At 40.1% G+C, this 22,566-nt stretch overlaps 1 protein-coding gene across 1 annotated transcript in view; it reads right to left on the bottom strand.

Annotated features, from left to right (window-relative positions):
• The window catches only part of LOC107983085 (uncharacterized), a 344,328-nt gene that overhangs the window by 8,029 nt on the left and 313,733 nt on the right, over positions 1 to 22,566 (bottom strand). The gene's annotated exons all lie outside the window — the stretch shown is intronic.

Raw genomic sequence — 22,566 nt, 5'->3', positions numbered from 1 at the left:
AGAGTGTTGTTCTTTATTTATTGTCCTGATTTTAGAGGGGTTTTTTTACTACCAGGAGCTATCTGGGTTATCAAAGTCCACACTGCCCTATATCCCTGTTTAATGTTTGGTGCTAAATTTGCAAATATAGTAATTCCTACATAACATCACGAATTTGCAATTTGCAAGGACCTAACAGAAGCTGAAGAGATCAAGAGAAGGTGGTGAGACTATACAGAAGATCTGTATTGGAAAGATAACAATATTGAGGATAGCTTGATGGTGTGGTGAGTGAATGAGAACCAGGCATCCTGAGGAGTGAGATTGAAGGGGCCTTAAGAAGCATTGCTAATTAAAAGGCAGCAGGAGAAGATGAAATCCCAGCTGAACTATTTAAAATCCTAAAAGATGATGCTGTCAAGGTGTATGGCAGGGCTGCATACTCTCACCCTACCTATTCAACTTGTATGAAGAGCACATCATGCGACATGTGGGGCTTGAGGAATCCAAGGCTGGACTTAAAATTTCTGGAAGAAACATTAACAAACTTAGATATGCAGATGATACTACTTTGATGGCTGAAAGCTGAGAAGCCTTAAAACTGAGGAGCCTTAAAACCAAGGTGAAAGAAGAAAGTGCAAAAGCTGGGTTACAGTTAAACATAAAAAACCCCCAAGATTATGGCAACCAGACTGATTGGTAACTGGCAAATAGAAGGAGAAAACGTGGAGGCAGTGACAGACTTTATATTTCTAGGCATGAAGATTACTGCAGATGCAGACTGCATCTAGGAAATCAGAAGAAGTTTATTTCTTGGGAGGAGAGCAATGACCAATCTTGACAAAATAGTGAAGAGTAGAGACATCACGCTGGCAACGAAGGTCCGCATAGTTAAAGCAATGTTATTCCCCGTAGTAACATATGGGTGCGAGAGCTGGACCATAAGGAAGGCTGCGTAAAGGAAGATAGACACATTTGAACTGTGGTGTTAGAGGAAAATTCTGAGTGTGACTTGGACCACAAGAAGACCCAACCAGTCCACTCCAGGAAATAATGACTGACTGCTCACTGGAGGGAAGGATATTAGAGACAAAGATGAAGTTCTTTGGCCTCATAATGAGAAGATAGCAAAGCTTGGAGAAGATAATAATGCTGAGAAAAATGGAAGGAAAAGGGAAAAGGGGCTGGCAAAGGGCAAGATGGATGAATGGTATCCTTGAAGTGACTGGCTTGACATTGAAGGAGCTGGGGGTGGCAATGGCAAACAAGGAGCTCTGGCATGGGCTGGTCCATGAGGAATAGGTGGGGTGAGCCCTGCCGTATTCCTTTCCCAATCTTGAACCAGTCTGTTGTTCCATGGTACTGTTGCTACTTGGTCGTTATACAGATTCCTCAGGAGACAGACAAGGTGACTTAGTATCCTCATACCACCAAGAACTTGCCACAATTTATTATGATCCACACAGTCAAAGACTTTAGAATAGACAATAAAACAGAAATAGATGTGATCTTTGCCTTATTCATGGGTCATATTAAAATGCATAATTTCGCTCCCAAAACTTGCCCTTGACTTATACTGATCAACTTATACATGAGTATATATGGTAATAATGCAAATCAACTTTTTTACATTATAGCTGAATTATATTGTGAAGTTCTACAAATTGTATTTTTGGCATGTTGGTAAGTTTAGTATTTTTCTTTAGCTTTACTTTTGTAGAGGTTATAACAATACACTAACCAGATCAATTTTGTAATGTTTAGGTTCAGTGTTTTTTAAAAAAATATATATATACCAAATGTAAAAAAAGACTATGCAAATGCACAACTAAAATTTGCAAGATGCCCCTTCAGAATTATATTTTCCATTAAAAAGACCCTCACCTATGATACAAAACATTTTTAAGAGCTGGAAACTTTTTTCCTTTGAAAAGGAGTCAATTGCTTCTTTCCTGCTGATAGTAAAATGAAATTCATTTCTCTACCTCTCAATAAATCCAAAGAGCATTATGCAAATTGAAGAATGCACCCTTGTCACAATGGTGTCAGATAGGACCTCTTACTTTGGAAGACTATTTGTACGCATAGAAAAACATTGAGAAAGTAGTAATAAATTGCTATGGTGCACACTTCTGGCAGCCGTTAATAAATCAATATGAAGGGGAGTTCTGAAGGGCAAAATGTTGCTGTCGGTGGGTGTCTGATTTAATTTTGCTCAAAATTAATATTTCGGATATGATAAGTGAGCTGGCAGGAACAGATTTCATGATTAATTCTACAGAACTGAAAATGCTTTGATGGCACTTTAATAGCAGTTCCAATCATCAAAGAGGCTCCCAAACCAACTCATACACCTCAGCTCCCACAGCATGTGACAATGACATTTTTGTTTCTCTTAAAATAATGAATGGATGCTACTTAATTGAAATTGTGGGATGAATTTTTCAGTGGTTTACAGCCAATATATTCAGTTACTCCAGGTGGAACCAAATAATGTAAGCTTCAAATCTCACATTTTATCAGCTCAACTTTCTCTCTGTGCAGTCAGAACTAGATCCTGCTAATTTTAGTGGTACAGTGTTCCCTCCCTGCTTTGCAGTTCGCTTTTCACTTCCTCACTGCTTTTTTTTTCCTGAGCAGTTGCTAAAGGTGCCAGTATCCCTTTTGTGCATGCGCCCTTTCTCTCATCGGTGTCCAGCCAAGCCACTCTGGATGCCGATGAGAGGGAGGCACATGAGCAAAAGGGACACTGGCAGCTGACGGAGAGGAGGCTGCTAAGAAGAACCACAGGAAGAAGGCTTGTGAAGGGGAGAAGGGCCACCTAACTACTAATATAATGTGTAAATATTAAAATAAATACAGAGCCCCTACTTCACAGATTTTTACTTATTGTGGGTAGTCCTGGAACATAACCCCTGCAATAAGTGAGGGAACACTGTACTTTAAAATAATTGTGTATGGATGCAGCCACACCATAGTTTTGTAAAATGTTCAGACCAGAACACTAGGTATCAAAGGCTGTATCCAAATGTATGTGAATAGCTTGTGAACTATAGAGATCAGCTTTAATTTAAATTAAAGAACCATCTGTTGAAATCAATGGGACTTTCTTCCAGGTAAACATGCTTAGAATCCATAGAAATCAGTAAGTAATTTGTTGTTGGCTTTTTGATTTAGAGGGTCAGTGGACCTAATATTACCAAGTCTACCAGTTGGATTTAGGTTATTGGTTTCTGTTTAAGCAAAAATATGCCTTAAGAGAATAGTTCTAACTTTAAAACATGTTGAAATTTCAGTTGTCTTGGTTAATTCACAACCCTACTCTTCGCTAATATTTGGTGCTGCAATTTCAATAACAGATTTCCCTAGTGTTAAAAGGATAGTGTCAATTTGAGCATACAGAAATGCTTTATAATCATCACCTTGGTTTCTCTAAAAAATAGAGTTTGCTTACCATTATTACCATTTCAGAAACATGGTATTAGGCTGAGGTGTATATCTTTCTATATGATGTGACACGCTTAAGGCTGTAATGACAGAGTAGACCCTACAGCTTTATGCCCAAATGAGACAAATTAATATCTCAAATAATGAGTTGTAATGATACACCCTGAATCAAATTGGAGCCAAGGCCCTTCAAAATTGGATCCATATATCTGATCCATATTGGTGAGGGAGGAGAAAGTTCTAGATCCAATTCTTAATTTAGACCTTTGCACCAATGCTTAGTATGCAGACAGTGGGAAGGAGATGTGTCAGGAGTCAGATTCATTTGTCAATATTGTGTAGTCAAAACAGGTTAAGTCATCACATTTCCTTCTTAGCTCTGCGATCCTGACACAAAGATGTGATACGAAATTTACAAATTTGTGCTAAAATAACAGAAAATTTCAATATGTTCAATGAATGCCCATTGAAGAGTGGAAAGGAGGGAAACAGTTATGAATGCATTATGAATTTTGAAATATCAAATGTTCCACTGGAAGATCATGAAAATTTAGTGTGTTGTGACTGCGCCTTCGGGGACTGTGGATGATGGTGGTGGGATCAGGAGAGGAAGGAAAAGCCCTCACGAGGAGGGCTCGGAGGATTTGTACAGAAAGAGAATTAGGGACCTCAATGGGGAATCTTCTGAGGAAGATTCAGATGGGGAGTTTGTGGAAGAAATGGATGCTAGTGAACAGGTGGTGGCTGAGGAAGTGGGCACTGACTTGGCACGGGCACTGGAGATGCCTGGGGAATTGGGGCCCATGGATACTGCTGAACCTTGGGTTATCTTCAGAAACAGATCCCACTTGGTCTGTTTGGAGGAGGGGGGATGGATCCTCAGGTGTGCATGGTGTTGGGTGTGGGCAGGATGATTGGAATTCTGATGAAGAATTAGGCACGCCCGATCCACGAGATTTAGCTGTGTGGAGTTTTGACTCAGATTAAGGATTTCGGACACCTGCTCTTTGGGTGTTTGGACACCCAGGGAGAATTGGGATAAATTGGGAGTGTTCGGTCACTTCACTTTGCATGTGGCAAGGTGTTGCTGGGTGCCATTGGGATTCCTGTACGTGTTAAAGAAGACTGGACGGGGACTTTGCTTCAGATGTAAGTTTATCTGGGTTGCTCTGCAACGGAGGGCTGGAACTGTGTGGGTTTTCCTGGACTGCACTGTTAGTGCCATTTCGTGGACCTTGAATTGATGACTACAACCTCTGGACCCTGGACTGGAATTCGACCCTGTTTCTGCCTTCGCTCTGATTAGTCTACCCACGGCTCTTGACTTCTGGCTTGCCTCTTGACCCTGCTGCTGTCTCCTGTCCTGACCCTGGCTCAACCTGACGACGCCTCTTCGCTTTGTCCCTTGAGCTTCTGGCATTACCTGCACTCTTGAAGCAGTTTGCTGCTGTTCCTGCTATTTCGACTCCGGACCGGTTTGACGACATCTTCTTGCACTGTCCCTTTAAATCCCCAAAGCCGGTTGCTTGCAACAGTAAGGGTTTGGAACCACACTTTCCCTTTTGCACCGGCTCCAAGTTTGTTTACAAGCTCCTTTGCCCGGTTTTTGTTTCTGTTTAGAGCTTTGTGTTAAAACTGGTAGCTTGTGACTCTTGAGAGTTTTTTGGGAGTTTCCAAGTCTTTGTTTTGTTTTGGCTGCTTTTCCAAGCCAACTTAGTTTGTTTAGAGCTGAATTGAAGCACCATTTGTTTAATCTGGATTATTTGCTTGGATAATCCGGTTTGATTGCTAAAGCATTCTTTTTGATATATTTTTGTTTGGACTGCTTTAAAACACTGAAAGTTAAGTGTTTAAAGCCATCTTTTGTGTTTGTGTCTATTTTTTTGGGCTATCTCTTGAATAAACTCTGTTTTGCTCTGAAATTGGCGTCTGACTCTTGACATAGTGAGCATGGATCTTCTGACTTATGCTTGACTAGTTGTGCATAGACCATGCTCCAAGTTTGTATTCAACATATTATCAGGAAGCCTCAAAGGAAAGTAGCTGTTTGCACTCTGGCATAATAATTATATTTCCCTCTATCATGCATTGCCTTTGTAAATAGAAGGATTGCACATTTAAATAATGTTTCTGTTGTTTCTACTCCTGCTGTTGTTATGTGCCTTTAAGTTGACTCTGATTTATCTCCACATAAAAAACTACCACTAATGTACCAGAACAAATACTAGAATGTAGGCTCTCTCTTATATTCTAATTCTCTGCAGCCAAGAAAATGTTGGTGTGGGACAACATTCAGATGAGTATCTGAATCCTATTGTTAGTTGCCATTCAACCAGCTGCTGAGTGGGAGCCAGCCTACCAACCAGGCACTCTCCATCAGCTGCTGGAGGCCCTCCTGCCATCTTTAACTGCCATTCCACCAGACGCTGAATGGGAGAGAGCCAGTCTACCAACCAGGCACTCTTCATCAGGCACAGAGAGGCCCTCCTGCCATCTTTAACTGCCATTCCACTGGCCACTGAGTGGGAGGGAGCCAGACTACCAACCAGGGCTTCTCCAACAGCCATTGAGACACCACCATCTTTAACTGTTCCAGGGTGGCCTTTTCCATTGGCTGCCCAGCTGACTAGCATTCTACTGAAGGTCTGATTCTATTGGGGCACCTATGGTCTCAGGCAGACCTGACCACCAATGAGTTGCAACCCAATTGGTGACTTTTCAGAACTGCGCTCCACTCGGCCCTCCCTCCCATTGCCCTGTATGGACCTGGAGAAGTCGCTGCAGCGGAGCCATTCCATTGCCACCATTTCCTGCTATCATGCCGTGACCCCGCCACTAGATAGCCATTGCCTGAAGTTACTTCAAGTCACTGGTAGCTTATAGGATGACAGTACTGGGGAATTTTACCAACCAGCCCCTCTTTGACCATTAACTTAGTACTGAAACCGAGCTTGACTTGGATTGGGGCTGCTGACTTCTCTACCGACTCTCAACTTTCAACTCTGTTCCTCTTGGGCTTTAGTGGGGACTTTTTGTTTTGTTTTCAGATTTTATTTTATTTTATTTATTTGTTTATTTTGTGGAGACTTCTCTTAATTTTCTCAGTGGCTCATGTTTATCACTGATGACAGCTTAGCGAAATATGCTATTTAACTGATGAATCTCCATCAATTGTAATTGTAATTGGTTTTAAATGTTTTTAATGCTATAAATATTTTTATATCTTATTTGTGGAGATTATTAGACTTTGTGTGATTTTTGTCTTGTATTTTATGTTAAATGTGCTTTGATTTGTATTGCATTATATTTATACAATATGTTTTTGCAATGTGGCCCTGAAGTGGCCAAACTGTAAGCTGCTCTGAGTCCCCTTCGGGGTGAGAAGAAATATAGTAAATTAATAATAAATAATAAATAGTTGTCACTAAAGTAGGTCTATTGAATAAATGGGATTTGCTTATATGTTGGCTCACTTTGCAGCAATTGCGTCAATGAGCCTATCACTAAAAAGGTAGCATCCTTAGAAGAGGGTTTACATTATGACTGACCAGTCTATAAATAGACCTGACTTCTATATGTATATGCTTATTATTACTATAGCCCTTGGCTCATGTCTCCATTGGCTGCTTTTTTGCATGAATATGAGCTGTTGCAACCCTAATGACTTTGAAATAGCTCCACATGCCTAAGTGATTTGTCAGTAAGACCACCTGTGAAAAAGACTCTACTAAGTTCATTTTGCAGAATAGAAATGGAGATAAAGGGAGACAAGTTTGGTACTGATATAAATGATGGCCAAGTTGGATAAAAAATAGGAGCATGTGGAAAAGCAGTTTATCTTTCACTGATCTTAAAAGCAGTGGGTCTGCATAATGAAGGCAATTTAAATGGCATGGTGAATGAAGACATGTGTGGAAGGAAAGGCAACTAAAAGCATTTAGTGAGAAGAAAAATCCCCCCTGGATATTTTAAACTCTACATTCCAGAATGTGCCTCATCCCATTTTCTTCGACACTCAGCAGGTTAGTGTATTTGTTCCTCAAACCTCAGAGATACCTTTGAAGCTACCAAGGGAAAAACCCCAGAAAATAAAATATGCCCTAAATATAAATGCATCCATGTGTATGTTTGTGGAATGCAAGCTAAAATAGATGCCCGCATATATAAGAAAGCTGATTAACATTTTTGATGTAAATTACATCTTTATGCTTATGCATTTCTTTCCATTTAGAATATTCATAAAGTAGTCTGGAAATAAGACATATTGTTGGCTATATTTCAGTGAAATCGAAATATATCTCATTAACTCCCTAGAAGCACTGGAGAGCTTCTTATGCAACTATTTATGCAGACACTACTAGTAAATACATCTTGCATTTTCAACCAAGGATGGGTGAGATTTGTGTTTTGTTTATTTTTTTATAAGTATTTTCCAAAATCTTTAATGTCTCCATAACTCATGTCATAGGCCAATGGAAATTACACAGATTTTAAAAAACAGAATAGTTAACATGTCTGATCTGTCAGTCCAGATACAGGAGTTTGAGCTGTTAGCTTTTAAAAGTCTGGTTTTGAATCCCTCTGTAATCAGTCCAATCTGTGGTGCTAAATTAGACTTACTTCCTCCTCTCTTCAAACAGGTCTTCTCCTATGTAACTGTTACGGTTCTCTCAATGTTGTGGGACACCTGCAGATGTTAAATTCACCAGCTCAGGTAGCCATGAATGTTGTAAACTTGATTTTCAAAAACAAGATCTTAGTTCAGTTTCCATATAGTTTCACCATTTTGGAGGAATGAGCCTTTATGTTAAAATATGGGAGAAAGCAAAACTGACAGATTTGCCCATCTTTTTTCATCCCCTCTCCCTTTTTTTATCTCTTGAGAGCTTATAAGACCTGATCACAGACTGCTGCTGATAAGCATTCTTGGGAGCCTTTCATTAATAGCATCACCATTATTGCAAGCAAACATGATAAAAATAAAAAATAACAAAGTACAGAGATAGTCCAGTGTGCTTCAAAAAAAGCTTTGCACCTAAATAATAGATTCCAAAAGTATATAAAAGGGAGGTAAAGCAGAGGATTATATCTTCTTTTCAGATGTGCATTCCTAACCATTTTTCTCATCTAGCTTTATGGCCTTCCACATCCCAACATTGCATCCCATCTGTGATGTAGTTTTCTCCAATCTGAAGGACTGGGTGTTTCAAATGATATTGTTGAATTGACAGTGTTTGTAAATCAATATCTCCCTTACTAAAACTTCTTGGATCATCTGGGTGTGTTGAATCTTATCTACATCATTAATCTCTCTGGAGCCTGGTATTTGATCTAGAACAGGTGTGGTAATGCATGATTAATGGACAAACTTGTGCCCAGTGGTCAATTTTAGTTCTCCTACAACCATAATCACTGCCACAAAAATCTTGGTGATTCTGTCTGGAAACAAAAAAATATATAATGTGAACACTACTCTATCAGACTGTATTCTTTCTACACCATGGCCCATCTATGGGAAGCCCAGCAGCACAATGTTCTATACAGGTGCACATACTGTTGTGAATGCACCTTCGGAGACTGTGAATGATAGTGGTGGGATCAGGAGAGGAAGGAAAAACCCTCGCAAGGAGGGCTCGTTGGAGGATTTGTTTAGGAAAAGGGTCAGGGATACTGATGGGGAGTCTTCTGAGGAGGATTCATGTGGGGATCCTGAGGTGGAAATGGATGCTGGGGAACAGGTGTTAACGGAGGAATTGGGCACGGACTGGGCACGGGCACCGGAGATGCTTGGGGACGAATCGGGGCCCATGGATACTGCTGATGCTGGGGAAGCTTGGGTGTCTTCAGAAGCAGATCCCATGTGGTCTGCTTGGAGGAGTGAGAGGGGGTCCACAGGTGTGGATAGAGTTGGGCATGGGCAGGATGATTGGGACTCTGATGAGGAATTTGGAACACCTGACCCAAGGGCATTGGAGTTCTGATTCAGATTAAGAAGTTGAGACACCTGCTCTTTGGGCGTTGATAGTTTGGAAGCCCAGGGAGACCTGGATATATTGGGGTTGTTTGGCCATTATACCTTGCATGTGGCAAGGTGTTGCTGGGTGCCATTGGGTTTCCTGTGTGTGTTACTGAAGACTGGACTGGGACTTTGCAACGGATGTAAGTTTAATCTGGGTTATTCTGCAATGGAAGGCTGGAATTGTGTGGGTTTTCCTGGACTGCACTGTTATTACTATTTTGTATTAGCTGCTGTTCACCCTTGTTGCTTTGGCTCTCTGTGCCATTTCGTGTTGTGACCTTCTTGGATGACTTCAACCTCTCAGACCTTGGACCTTGGTCTGGAACTTGACTCGGCTTTGCTCTTCGCTCTCAATCCGTGGCTTGGCGTCGTTCTCTATTCCGTGGCTGTCTGCTGTTGCTGACTACTACCTTCACTCCTGATACCAACGCTGTCTGCTTATCCTGACTTCGGACCGGCTTGACGACGTTCTCCTGCGCTACTCCTTTAACTCCTGGCCTGGTGTTTGCTTCTGCAGCAGCTTGGCACTGCTGGTTTATCCCGACTTTGGACCGGCTTGACAACGCTTTCCTGCTCTGCTCCTTTAACTCTTGGTTTGGTGTATGTTCCAGCAGCGGTTGCTGCGAGCTCGCCAGTGTTTCGCTGTTTTGCTGGCTTTGCTGCTCTCAACTGGGAGTTCCCTAGCTCAGTTTGGGTGTTTGTTTGTTTTGAACTCCTTTTGTACTTTTGAGTTTTGGGAAAGGTTTGTGGGCTTCAATACTGCTTGCTTTAGTTCATGCCTCTGTTTTTCAGCCCATAGTGAACTTTTGGGTCAAGTTCTAGAACTTTAAGTTTAACCTGGATTATATCTCTGGCTAATCCGGATTATTTGCCAGTTCTTGTTTTTTGGGGTTTTACCCGCTTGTTCTACTTAATAACACTGAAAGTTAAGTGTTTTAAGTCTTTTTAGTTTGTTGAGCTATTTTTAGGACTGTTGCTTTAATAAACTCTATTTTTCTCTCTAATTGGCATCTGACTTTTGACACATACCTTTTCCCCAACATAAATGTTTTTAGTGTATTGTCCGGTGTACAATTCTGCTTTTCTTCACTCATGCAGAAAGCTAAGGTGTTTTCAGTGATTACAGAAGGAGCTCGGAGTACTGATGGACTCCAAGGAGGCTAATACAGTCCTCCTGACTGCTGGTAAGCCCCCTCTCTTGATACATAGAGAAGTGAATTTGGTAGTAGGCCTGTGCTAGTCGGCTGGAGGGCAATCCGTTTTTGTTATCCAAATTTCATTGGGTACCCAGATCCTTTTTTGGGAGCCTCCCAAATAGAAATAGAAAAATCTGTTTTTGCTGGGAAGATCCAGCCAATTGATGGCAACAGGGAACTTACAAGGCTATCCCTTTTTGTTCCTGGGACCCTTTCTTTTCTTCCTTTCAAGGGAGCCTGGGTTTGAGCAACAGGGTTAAGGATGCACTCTTCCTGGGACCCAGGGCCATAGCCGGGGGGGGGGGGGGAGTCAAGGGTTCAAACCCCCCCCCCACCATTGTGTCAGGTTAAAAAAAACCTGTTTTATTCATAAATTGGTTAACCAGTTAAAATTCATGAGTAAACTGGGGAAAGGTTCTAGGGCCTTTCTGGGACCCTTTCCTTTCTTCTTTTCAAGGGAGCCTGGGTTTGAGGAATGGGGTTTAGGAAGCATGTGTTGCGTACTCCCAAATAGAAGAAGCCGTTCCGGCAGCCACATGGCCTGTTTCACCCAAAAAAACACAAGGCTGAATGAGTCCTTACTGTTACGGCCAACCCAATAAACTGAACCATTAAAGTAAAAACAATATAAAACAAGTAACTGCATTGTTCATATCTAATACCTAACTCTTGGTTGTCAGTTGTGGAGAATACATGTAATATTACATGTGCTGTCCCTCCCTCCTCTTTGTTTTCAGAATGAATGGGGAAATACTGAGGAGGAAATGAATTTTTTTTACACAAATTGGCCATTCTAATGATAAACTAGCAATCATTTCCCCCATGTTGCCACAGAAACACAGAAAAGCCAAGTGCTCCTATGGTTTCAGTTCTCTGACTCATTCCTTGAAATTAATGCAATCTTTTTATATGAGGGGGCAGGATCAGTCAAGGAGGGGGGCCTTCTGAAGCAATACTTTGATGTCTTTCTATTGCTGAGGAAAAAAACCCTTTAATTAGGTCACCTAAACTTTATTTTCTTTCAAACAGTTCACTTTTATTATTCTCTTTTTCTTTTGCTCCCTTTGATGTTTCAAAATATATGCCAGTGATATTTAAGTTTATTTATTATGCACAGGCATTAAACTTCTCCTATTAACATTTATTCATGCCCTTGAAAATTGATTAGTTAATTAAGTGCAGAAGGCCTCTTATGGAAAGCTATTCATTCATGTTTCATTTAATACTCTATATGTGCTATGTACAGTACATACTTCTTCCGCAGCAATAGCAGCCATTACTTATACGGTAAAGCTTTTTTTACTATTTCCAATGTAGTGACATTTTAATTGAACCTTTTTTGGTGTGATTAGTAGACCCCTGTGTACCTTGTTATAACAATAAGTTCTTTGCTGCTAAAATGGCAAAACTGAGTTCTCAAACCCAGTAGTACAGGAAGTCCCCAACTCAAGAACCAGATAGGTTCTGTAACTTGACTGCCATTCCTTTTTCTCTACAGCAGAGGTTCTTAAACTGTGCTCCTCCAGATGTTTTGGACTTCAGCTCCCACAATTCCTAACAGCTGGTAAACTGGCTGGGATTTCCGGGAGCTGAGGTCCAAAATACCTGGAGGAGCACATCAGGCCCTTGTCACCCCTATCACTGATGTACGGCTGCAGAGCTCCGGAGAAACCATGGGTGCCTTTGCTGACATCACCAAACACCACATGAACCATGTAGACTCCATCCCATCACCGCTGCAGGTCAATCATGGAGTGTGTGGCTGTCTCTGGAGCTAGTCCAGAGTACTGCTCTTAACTGGCTTTGATAAATAATCTCATATTAATATTTGATTATAATTCATGGATTTACAAGGTACTTTCTTCTAATTCAGGGATGGGAAACTTGTGGACATTGAGATCTTGTTGCCTGGATTCCAATTACCTTCAGCTCTTTCCAGTATGTTTAGTAAAGACAGAATCTGAAGGCTGTGAGAATCTGCATGTCACTTGGAACATTTAACTGGCTCTGAGTCTGATAGAAAAGAAAATCTAAAATTATATCTGGAAATTGCCATTGTTTGCCAAGATGTGTAGACTGTCTTCCTATTGATAGTCTGTTACTATTTATCTCATCCGTCTCTTGTTGCAGCTATACTGCAGAATTAATGCATTTTGACACAACTTTAATGTCAATGGCTCAGTGCTATGGAATCATGAGAGTTGTAGTTTTATAATGCCTTTAGCCTTCTCTGCCAAAGGATGCTGTGTCTCACCAAACTATAAATCCAAGGATTCCATAGTGTTGAGCCATGGAGGAGGGAGCAAGCTTGTTTTCTGCTGCCCTGCAGACTAGGACGCGGAACAATGGCTTCAAACTACAGGAAAGGAGATTCCACCTAAACATCAGGAAGAACTTCCTCACTATGAGAGCTGTTCGGCAGTGGAACTCTCTGCCCTGAACAGTGGTGGAGGCTCCTTCTTTGGAGGCTTTTAAGCAGAGGCTGGATGGCCATCTGTTGGGGGTGCTTTGAACGCGATTTCCTGCTACTTGGCAGGGGGTTGGACTGGACGGCCCATGAGGTCTCTTCCAACTCTACTATTCTATGATTCTATGATACCAAACTGCATTAATTCTACAGTGTACTGTAAAGTGTAGCCTTGTAGAGAGTGGAGTGTCTAATCTATCATGATGATACTCTGCATTAGTAGTATCTTACCTGTTCTGTTTAAGAAACATACTTCCCCTTATAAATGGCGACTACATTTCCAGGAACTATTGATCTTCACATGTGAACTGAGAACAAAGCTATTATATGAGGTTGACATTTTGTGAAGAGGCTTCCTGATTTTCACTCCCTCAGACTAGCATGGAACACACAAACTGAGATAAGGGGAGGTAGAGATCACATAAAGTCTGGTAATTGAGATGACACATTTGAGATGAGGAAGAAAGACAGAAACAAGCTTTCAGCTGAAGTGGCTTTTGCCTGACACACCAATCTTGAGCTGTTAGGTTGAAATCACTTCTGGTGCCAGGAAAAATAAAAGGAAAGATCAGCACTCATTTTAAGTGAGCTTTTCCCAATCTGGTACACACTAGATGTGTTGGATTATAACTCTCATTGTCCTAAGACTATTGTAGCCTACATGCATTCATGGGAACCAGCATAGTAAAGAGCAGCTTAAGCCATTGTGGCCTTTCTTTAAATTTGTATCCGTTTCATAAATCTTTGACATTGCATAAGGCAGAGCTGTTAAAAATATCCTGGTTTCCATCAAGACTTATCCCACTTAACAATGAAAGAAAGACTTTTAATTAGACTTTAGAATCCTATTATGGAAAACAAATACCACTACTTAATTGCTCATATATGACATGATGAAAATTACTGACATAATTAGATTTTTAATAGTGTTAATGAATTTTGTATCTTATTAATAAGAATTAAGGCTAATGTAATGCTGTATGACTAAAAGATTGCTATGGCCTTCCCTCCTACAGTGTAATCTAATCACAATCATGCCTATTTCCACAGCACAGAAATTCTCTATTTTAATATGGTCCCCTGCATGATGTCATCTATAAACCATGTGCCACTTTCATAGGTGTTCAAATTAACTACTTTCAGCCAGTCCCACTTAGCAGCAAGTATTTCAGGTATAACAAGTGGTTTGTAAAAAATGTAGTAACTCAGCTTCCACTGAAATTTCTGCTAGGCTAATACCGTGTTTCCCCGAAAATAAGACATCCACAGAAAATAAGACCTAGTATAGCTTGGGGGAATTGCCAAATATAAGACATCACTCGAAAGTAAGACCTAGGAGGAGGGAGCCGCTGCTGCTGATGAAAGCACTCCCTCCTCCTCCAACTAAACTCTGGCAGAGTGCTGGAAGTGCTGCCGCCACCGCCGCTTGCGAGTGTCTGCTTTTGGGCAGCAATAGGGAAGCTCTGTGGTTGCTGATGAGGAGAAGCCGAGCCCTGGGCTCCTCCTCCCTCTCTTTGCTATAAGGGGGCTTCTGCACTCACCAGTTAAACAAGGAGAGAGGGACAGCGGCAGCAGAGAATCCTCGCTGAAAAGTTCTCCAAAGTCACCATGGCTCCGGCGGTGGGAGCCCCACGCTGGCTGCTGCTGCTCTTGGCCTCCTCCTTCGCCCCTTCGGCGGCCCTCCTCAGAGCGGCCCGGGGACAGTTCTCAGCAGCCCAAGCCCAAACTCCTGCCTCTTCCTCTGCCGAGAACTGGCCCCGGGCTGCTCCGAGGGTGGCACTTGTGGCCCCAGAGCTAGGCAGCAACCCCTTTGGCCCCTTCTCGCTTGCACGGGAAAGGCAGGCACCTTTCCCATGCTGTCAAGGTGATGCATGGCCTTCGATAGACAGCGAGCCCTTTCCTTCGATGGGAGGAAATTAATTGATGCCCCAATCCTGATCCCAGATGCCTCAAGGAACGTTGGGCCAACAGATAGGAGGCCCCTGACCCCAAAGGAGGGCCTTCATTGCTGGCGGAGGCTTCTCAAGGTGAAGGGCAGAGCCTGGCCTAAGTCAAGAAAACACTTGTCAATGGGAGGAAACGTTTCCCTGTACAGTATATAATAATGCTCATTTTTTTGTTCAACAATAAATGTGAATTCTTCTTCTTAAAAAAATAAGACATCCCTTGAAAATAAGACCTAGCACATTTTTGGAAGCAAAAATTAATATAAGACACTGTCTTATTTTCGGGAAAACAGGGTATAGTAGGATAACAATGAGAAATTATACAGTTTTTGAACAGTCAATTATTTTTCTTGAAAATGCTTAAGGGAAAATGGTATTAGTGTAGACACCACACCAATTTTCTATTTTTAATTATATATATGTGTGTGTGTGTGTGTGTGTGTGTGTGTGTGTGTAACGGCATCAATTGCCACTTGTAAGCCGCCCTGAGTCCCCTCAGGTGAGAAGGGTGAGGTATAAATAATTGAAATAAATAAATAAATAAATAGAGAGAAAGAGATAGAGAGAGAGAGAGCATAGAGTAAAAATAGAACAACATAAATGAAATATGCAAATATAAAACAAACCAATATGAAAAGCAAAAACCCAATAAAAGGTCAATATGCTATTTTCACTTTTCTTTGAAAAAAAAATATTTCCCCAGTCCTTTGATAAAGGAACTAATTGTTTTTTCTAATCAAGTTATTATCATTTTTCCATTTTAGCTAAGTCCAAAAGTTTCACCAATTATTTTTCAGATGCTGCCGTGGTCGTATCTTTTCATTTCGAAGCATACAGTTGAGTTGCTGCTGTAGTAATGTATCAAAGTAATTAGCAATATTTTTCCCATTTGATCTTCCATGAATTCCAATAAATTCAATTCAGGTTTTGTCTGAAGTGAACTTTCAAGACTTTTCCCATCACACTTTGTATTTGACTCCAGAACTTTTAGTCAAATTGTGAGTCTACCACATATGTCAAAAAAATCCTTCCTGCTCTCTACATTTCCAGAATACATTAGAAAGAAGATTTTGCCAAAACTTAGTCTTAAATACCAATGGTACAACATCTTACAAAAGAATATTTCAAGTCATAACATAATGTAAATTTCAGACCTTTCGACCATAGTTCCAACTGTATATTATATCCAAAATTTGATGACACCTTATGATATAATATTTAGCTTGCTCTTCTTCCATGTCCAATTTTAACAAAAGTTTATAATCTCATCAATCAAATGTTAATTATTGATATACAACCCATCTCAAATTGTGATTTATTGCATTTACAATCATAAACCTTTCAAATATTTGTCTATAAGAATGCCACTGAGACTGACAGCTTTCAATATTTGGTTCTTCATCAGACTTCAATATTTTTCTTGATCAAATTCAAAAATATCTTGATAAGTCAACCACCTTTATTTGGCCATTATTTTTTTTCTTTCCTGGAATGAAATCCCATACTGCATTTTAGTGCATAATCTCAGTTTGTATCTATTTCATATTCTTAGCAAGGCATGTTTAAGAAAATTATTATTAAAATCTATATTCACTTTAACTTTATTATACCCATAATACCAATGCCAGCCAAACCTCAGATTATTCCTTTCCAGATCCAACAATCTCCTATTGGTCAAAACTATGCACACTTTCAACCAAACCAAACAATAAGTGGCAAATACAATTTCAAGTCTGGAATGCCCAACATTCCCTTTGTTTTGCCTCTTGTAATATTTGATATTTCACTCTTGATTTCTTCTCTTGCCATTTACATTTCAACTAATCTTTCTGCAATTATTTAAATAAAGCATCATTGCACAAAATGGATACTATCTGAAAAATGTAAGACATTCACATTTATCACAGTGAGTTTAAGTTTTTTCAGGATTTATAGCTCAATCTTGATATCATTCTATGACAGTGGTTCTCAATCTGTGTGTCCCCAGATATTTCAGCCTTCAACTCCCAGAAATCCTAACAGCTGGTAAACTGGCTGGGGTTTCTGGGAATTGTAGGCCAAAACACCTGGGGACCCACATGCTGAGAACCACTGTTCTATGACTTCACATATTTTTTCTTTAACATACAATTCATATGTATTATTATAATACTCATATATTTCACTTGGTTCATACTGAACAAATGATTACAAGATATTGACAATGATTTTGGCAGAATGGTTGAAGATGATACTGCAAAACCTTAATTCTTTCAACTTCTCTTCCTGCCCTTTTTGTATGTTCACTGTTAACCAAAATCCTTGCCAACTGCATATCATAAATTGTTTTTATGAATTTATTTCCAAATCTCATATTTTCTAAAATGATAAACAAAATATACCAGGTGAAATTATAAAAAGCACCTAAAAAGAGTATAGCTGCCTGCTCCTAATTAAGCTTTTCTAAATATTTCAAAATATCCACCATACATCTTATATTGTTACAAATTTGTCTTTTGGGGCGAAATCTAGTTTGATGTTTGTAAATAAAGATATAAAGACTAAAAATACATAAACATACATTAAAAGCTTTTAGTGAAGTTCTAGCGATTGTTAGAAAACCATTTAGAGAGCATAGAGTTCTTATTCAGAGTATGAAACATATTTGGAAAGAATGCTGAATTTAAGATGAATAAGTAAAAGACAAGGATGCTCACTAAAATATATGAAGAAAGGATAAAATATAACCTAGGGACATGCTGGAGGTTAATGATGCAGTTGTGAAGAATTTTCTAACATTCAGCCATGCAGGGGATGGACTAAGGTAGCCATAAAATTTCTAAATCTCTAAATTGCTTTAGGGGATTATTTGCATGTTTGAATTACAAACTATATACTACAGAGGAAAATTTAATATCGAACAGAATGCCTTTCACTGGAATAATATAAATTGCTTATTTAAATATGAAAATAAAACATAATTAATGAAATGATGAAAACGTTATGTGGTGGATTCCAAGCTTGAAGTATACATGATAGATCTAATGCCACATACAAACTTTGGTATCACTTCAAGTAAACTGAAACAGCTTACACATTCAGTGGCAACTCAGTAAAGCATTTTCACATGTTACAACACTCAATTAGGGCCTCATCAAATGGGGGATTTTCCCCTTCCTAGCGTGCTGCCGAGAAGGAACCAGTCCGGAGCCTGCCGGAGGCAATCATAGATGCAGGGCTATTTCTGGTGTGCCTTCAACCCTGCTCCTCCTTGGCAGTGTGCTCAGAAGAAGCACTGAGCTCATTTAGCAAGCCGGGGACAGCACAGGGGGAAGCTGGGGACAGCTGGGAATATTGTATGGTGGTAAGGGGACAAAGCTGAGTGCTGCCCCACAGTTTCCCCCACTGCCGCATGGTTTCCCCCACTGTCCCCCGGGTTCTGGACCTCCATCTAATTAGGTCTTTAGTGAATGTGTAGAATATGTATAAAACAGATTTAATTCTTCTTGACATATAATAATAATACTACTACTACTACTACTACTACTAATAATAATATAACTTTATTCTTATACCCCGCCCCATCTCCCTGAAGGGACTCGAGGCGGCTTACATGGGGCCAAGCCCAGAACAACAATATAAAAGCAAACATAAACAATAAAACAGATCAGTCAGCAATAAAACATCAAACAACGATAAAAACAGTCATAAAAAGTCACATACAAAGATAAAATCTTAAAATCCCAAGGATCTGGGTCAAGGTGCAAAATATGTCGAAATCATCAGGGAGGGGAGATTACCCAGTTGTCATAGTCAATTAAAGTGCAATTGTAATACTGGGGAATATATACACTTTCATAGGCCTAAACTGCAGTCACTAGATAACAAACACCCACAAAAGCACTTGAAAGAAAGTGCTCCAGTGCTCTGTGGTTTATATAATCACCATCTGGGCCTCAAACTGGTTCAAGGATTTCCTATGTAACAATCTGCAGAACAAAACCACTTTCTTCAATACTGGTTTGAAACTGACTTAGGCAGTCAGTGTAGATGAGTCCAAAGTTATAATGAATCATGCAGGCTTGCATGATGTCAAACAGTGCATTTGCAGCAAGTACCTCTGATTTTGCATAAGAGAAACACATACATTTGAAATGTGTTCATGAATGCAGTAATCATGTGCAGAGAAAAATGATTTATTGTTTATATGTGAAAGGGAGTAGATATATGTGTTGTGAATTCGTCCAAAAAGTAAAATATTCATGGTTGGCTACAATTCATGAAAAAAGAGTGAGTTGTGTATGTCCAATCTTCAAAGCCAATCAGACCTAAATCACTAGTATGAACTCAAATTAAAAAGTGGACAATTATATAAGTCAATATTTATAAAAAATTTCATTAATTCAGTTGATCTACTCTAAGTAAGAACATTTTATAAAATGTGTATTGCTTTTATTATTTTACAATCTATACGATATAGAAGTACAACATATTTTCATTAATCATTAATCCAAAATCTCATCTGATTTAGCTATTGATATGACACATCTAAATAATAAATGGTTTTCATGTCGTTTTGAATAAAGTCTCTTTTACTTTTATTTTTTCTAGCCTTACTTTGTATGTTAATGCTTTAAACAATATTTTATTTTATTAACTCTAGATATCTTTCCATACTTAGACTATATCTACCCTTGAAGCACATACCAGAAATAATATCTTTATTTGGTACATTTCCATTTACATTTTTGAATAAAGAGATAAGAAACAATAGCAAGGATATGACTGTTAAATTATTCTATTCTAAGCCAGAATAATTTAACATTCATATCCTTGCTATTTTCTTCCTTGGTTTCTGTACCATGTAAGATAACCATCAGACAACAATGCCATACTTGCCTTAAAGTATTTTTCCTATGCTTTCCTCTATTGTGCTATACCTACCTTCATGAATGAAAGGATATTCAGAATATAAATTGTGTAATTGTCATAATACTGTCATTCATCCCGCACCACAACACAGTTGTCCTCTATGGTTGATATCCTGGTTCTATCATAGTATGTTTTCATGTTTATTGCTAGACAGATACAAAAATGACCTTTTGACACATGTTTGTTCAGCCAAGATTTTACATGCCATAATTTGGTTGGTGATGCTCAAATTATTTAAATTTGGAAGGTAAGTAGCACAGTCAACTCCAAAGATAAACGGAAAGTGATTTCTAGCAATCTCTATCAACCTACATTTGTTTCCAACATAGCATATCTAGCTTTAGCACCTGTCATCGGTTCTAGTGTATTTTCTTTGTGAAGAAACATTGCATGCTGGCCTGAGGCTGTCTTTTATTCTGACATTCAATAATAATGGACAGTGTGTAAAGATCTGTAATCAAAAGGTAAACACTCCAGCATTGTGTATAAATAACTCCAGAGATATTTATCCTGCAGAAACAGCAAGGTTAACATTACTAGAGTAGACACAAGGGAGTGCCCATCTGATAAGCACAGTGCCTTTGTCTTTGTGCCTTCCTATAAATCTCTTCCCGAGTATATTGAGGTTTGTAGTCTCAGAATATGAAATTTATGCTGAGCAAATAGTTCCTCTCAGTTCACTTGAGCTCCTGATCAAGTAACCTTCAGTCTTTTCCAAACAGGTCATTTTGCATAACACTATTGGGTGGTTTTGACATTGTTTGGCAGAAAATAATTAGAATGAAATGTAATAAAAGATTATACTTTTTTTTGCAAACATGCTCAGGATCACAAAAAAGCAAGCCTTCATAATTTTGTCAGAGATGCAGTTAAAAATTATAAAATATATTCAGCTTCTCAAAGTTGTGATCCATCTTTTCTGAACTGACTTAAATAATGACTGAATGTCACCAGATTTCACAAGTTACATGAGTCTCCATTCACTGTGAGATCCCTGATTGGATAGGATTGCCTCTAAAAGTAAATGAAAAGGGAGAAATATGTGATGACTCATGGGCCATGTAGTCCCATTCCTAGTGCTGTTGTGACTGACGAAGAGGAGAACTTGGGTTTTCCTCCATTTCAGCCAGAAAGGGAACCATTTCAGCCAGAAATTGAGCCTTTGCACCTGCAGGAGGCTTGTCTTCCAGAAATCTCCCAAACAAGCCCGAAGTCGAGTTCTCCCCCTTTTTCGCGCCGTAATTACATTCTCCAGCAGAAAGGAGTGCAACAGGCTAATCGCAGGAGTTTGAGAATAGCAGCAAAGCATTCAGATGATTAAAGCCTGTTCCCATGAGAAATTTTAGGGAGTCATACATCTGGACACAGAGATTGACTTTCGTTTCTGGTTCCCCAGAGAAGTGTTCTCTGGTGGGGAAAACAAGGCCTATTTAGGTTCCTTGCTCCCGGAGGGATTTTGCGGAGTCAATTCGTCAGCAACTGGACTGGAGTAGTGTGTGTGGACAGCTACTCCGCTTCCAAGCCTTGTTTCCTGATTCAAGCCTTCGTTTTCCAGCCTTGTTCTTCCACGGATTTTGCCTTGCTTTCCAAGACCCAGCCTTGCCTTGTTTCCCGGATTTTGCCAAGTAAATACCACGGATCTTGTCCTTGCTCCTCGTTCCTTGCTGCCTTGTATCCAAGCCTTGTTTTTCCAAGAATCAAGTTACTTCCTAGCCTCGTTCAAGTTCATGGACTAAAAGACCTTGTCATCTCCCCTCACTTTGCCTGGCAAAGTGAGTGTTTCGGTTATTGGATTACAACTTTGGACCTTAATATTTCATATTGGACATTGCTTCTTTGGACTAATTTTGACCTTTCCTGAAAGGTCTACTCCTGGACTAATTCATACGCTTGCTTTTATTAACTTTACATATTTCCTTAATAAAGATATTAGATAGATTCTGGCCTCTGTGTATGGTTATTGGTGCTCTGCTGCCTGGGTCCTGACAGTTTGACTCCGCCGCCCTAAGCACCAATTAACCTAGGCCAGAATGTCTACCGGAGCCGGGCCGGGTGGCCAACCGATCAGCTACACCATCGACAAGGATGAGGTGGACCGGATCCGTGATAAGCTCAATGCGCAGGATGGGGAAATAAAGGGAAGGAACGCGGAATCCGTCTCCCGGCCATGGCGTTGCCAAGCAAGTTTTCTGGAGAAGCTTCTAAGGTTCATGTTTTCCGTCGTCAATGCCAGGCTTATCTAGAGGCCCGTGCTGCCGAGTTTCCCCAAGAAGACATCAAGGTGGCGTGGGTTTACAGTCTCCTAGACGGGCCAGCGGCCAACTGGGCGACGGCACTGTTCGACCAAGCCTCCCCACATCTAAGGTCAGCGCAACACTTCTTGGACCACCTTAAGGAGACCTGGGGAATCGAGGACAATTTGGAGGCAGCCGGCCACAAACTCCGGCGCCTCTCCCAAGGGGACAGACCCTTGTCCCAGTACATAGCCGAGTTCCGAGTGCTGGCCCACAACACTGGATGGAACGATGTAGCCCTTAGAGGACAATTTCGGGAGGGCCTCAACATTGAGATGCTGGAAGAAATCTCCAAGGTGGATCCTCC

Source organism: Anolis carolinensis, chromosome 2 (assembly GCF_035594765.1).
Source record: "Anolis carolinensis isolate JA03-04 chromosome 2, rAnoCar3.1.pri, whole genome shotgun sequence".
NCBI classification, from domain to species: Eukaryota; Metazoa; Chordata; class Lepidosauria; order Squamata; family Dactyloidae; genus Anolis; species Anolis carolinensis.
This window is presented reverse-complemented; position numbering and strand designations above follow the sequence as displayed.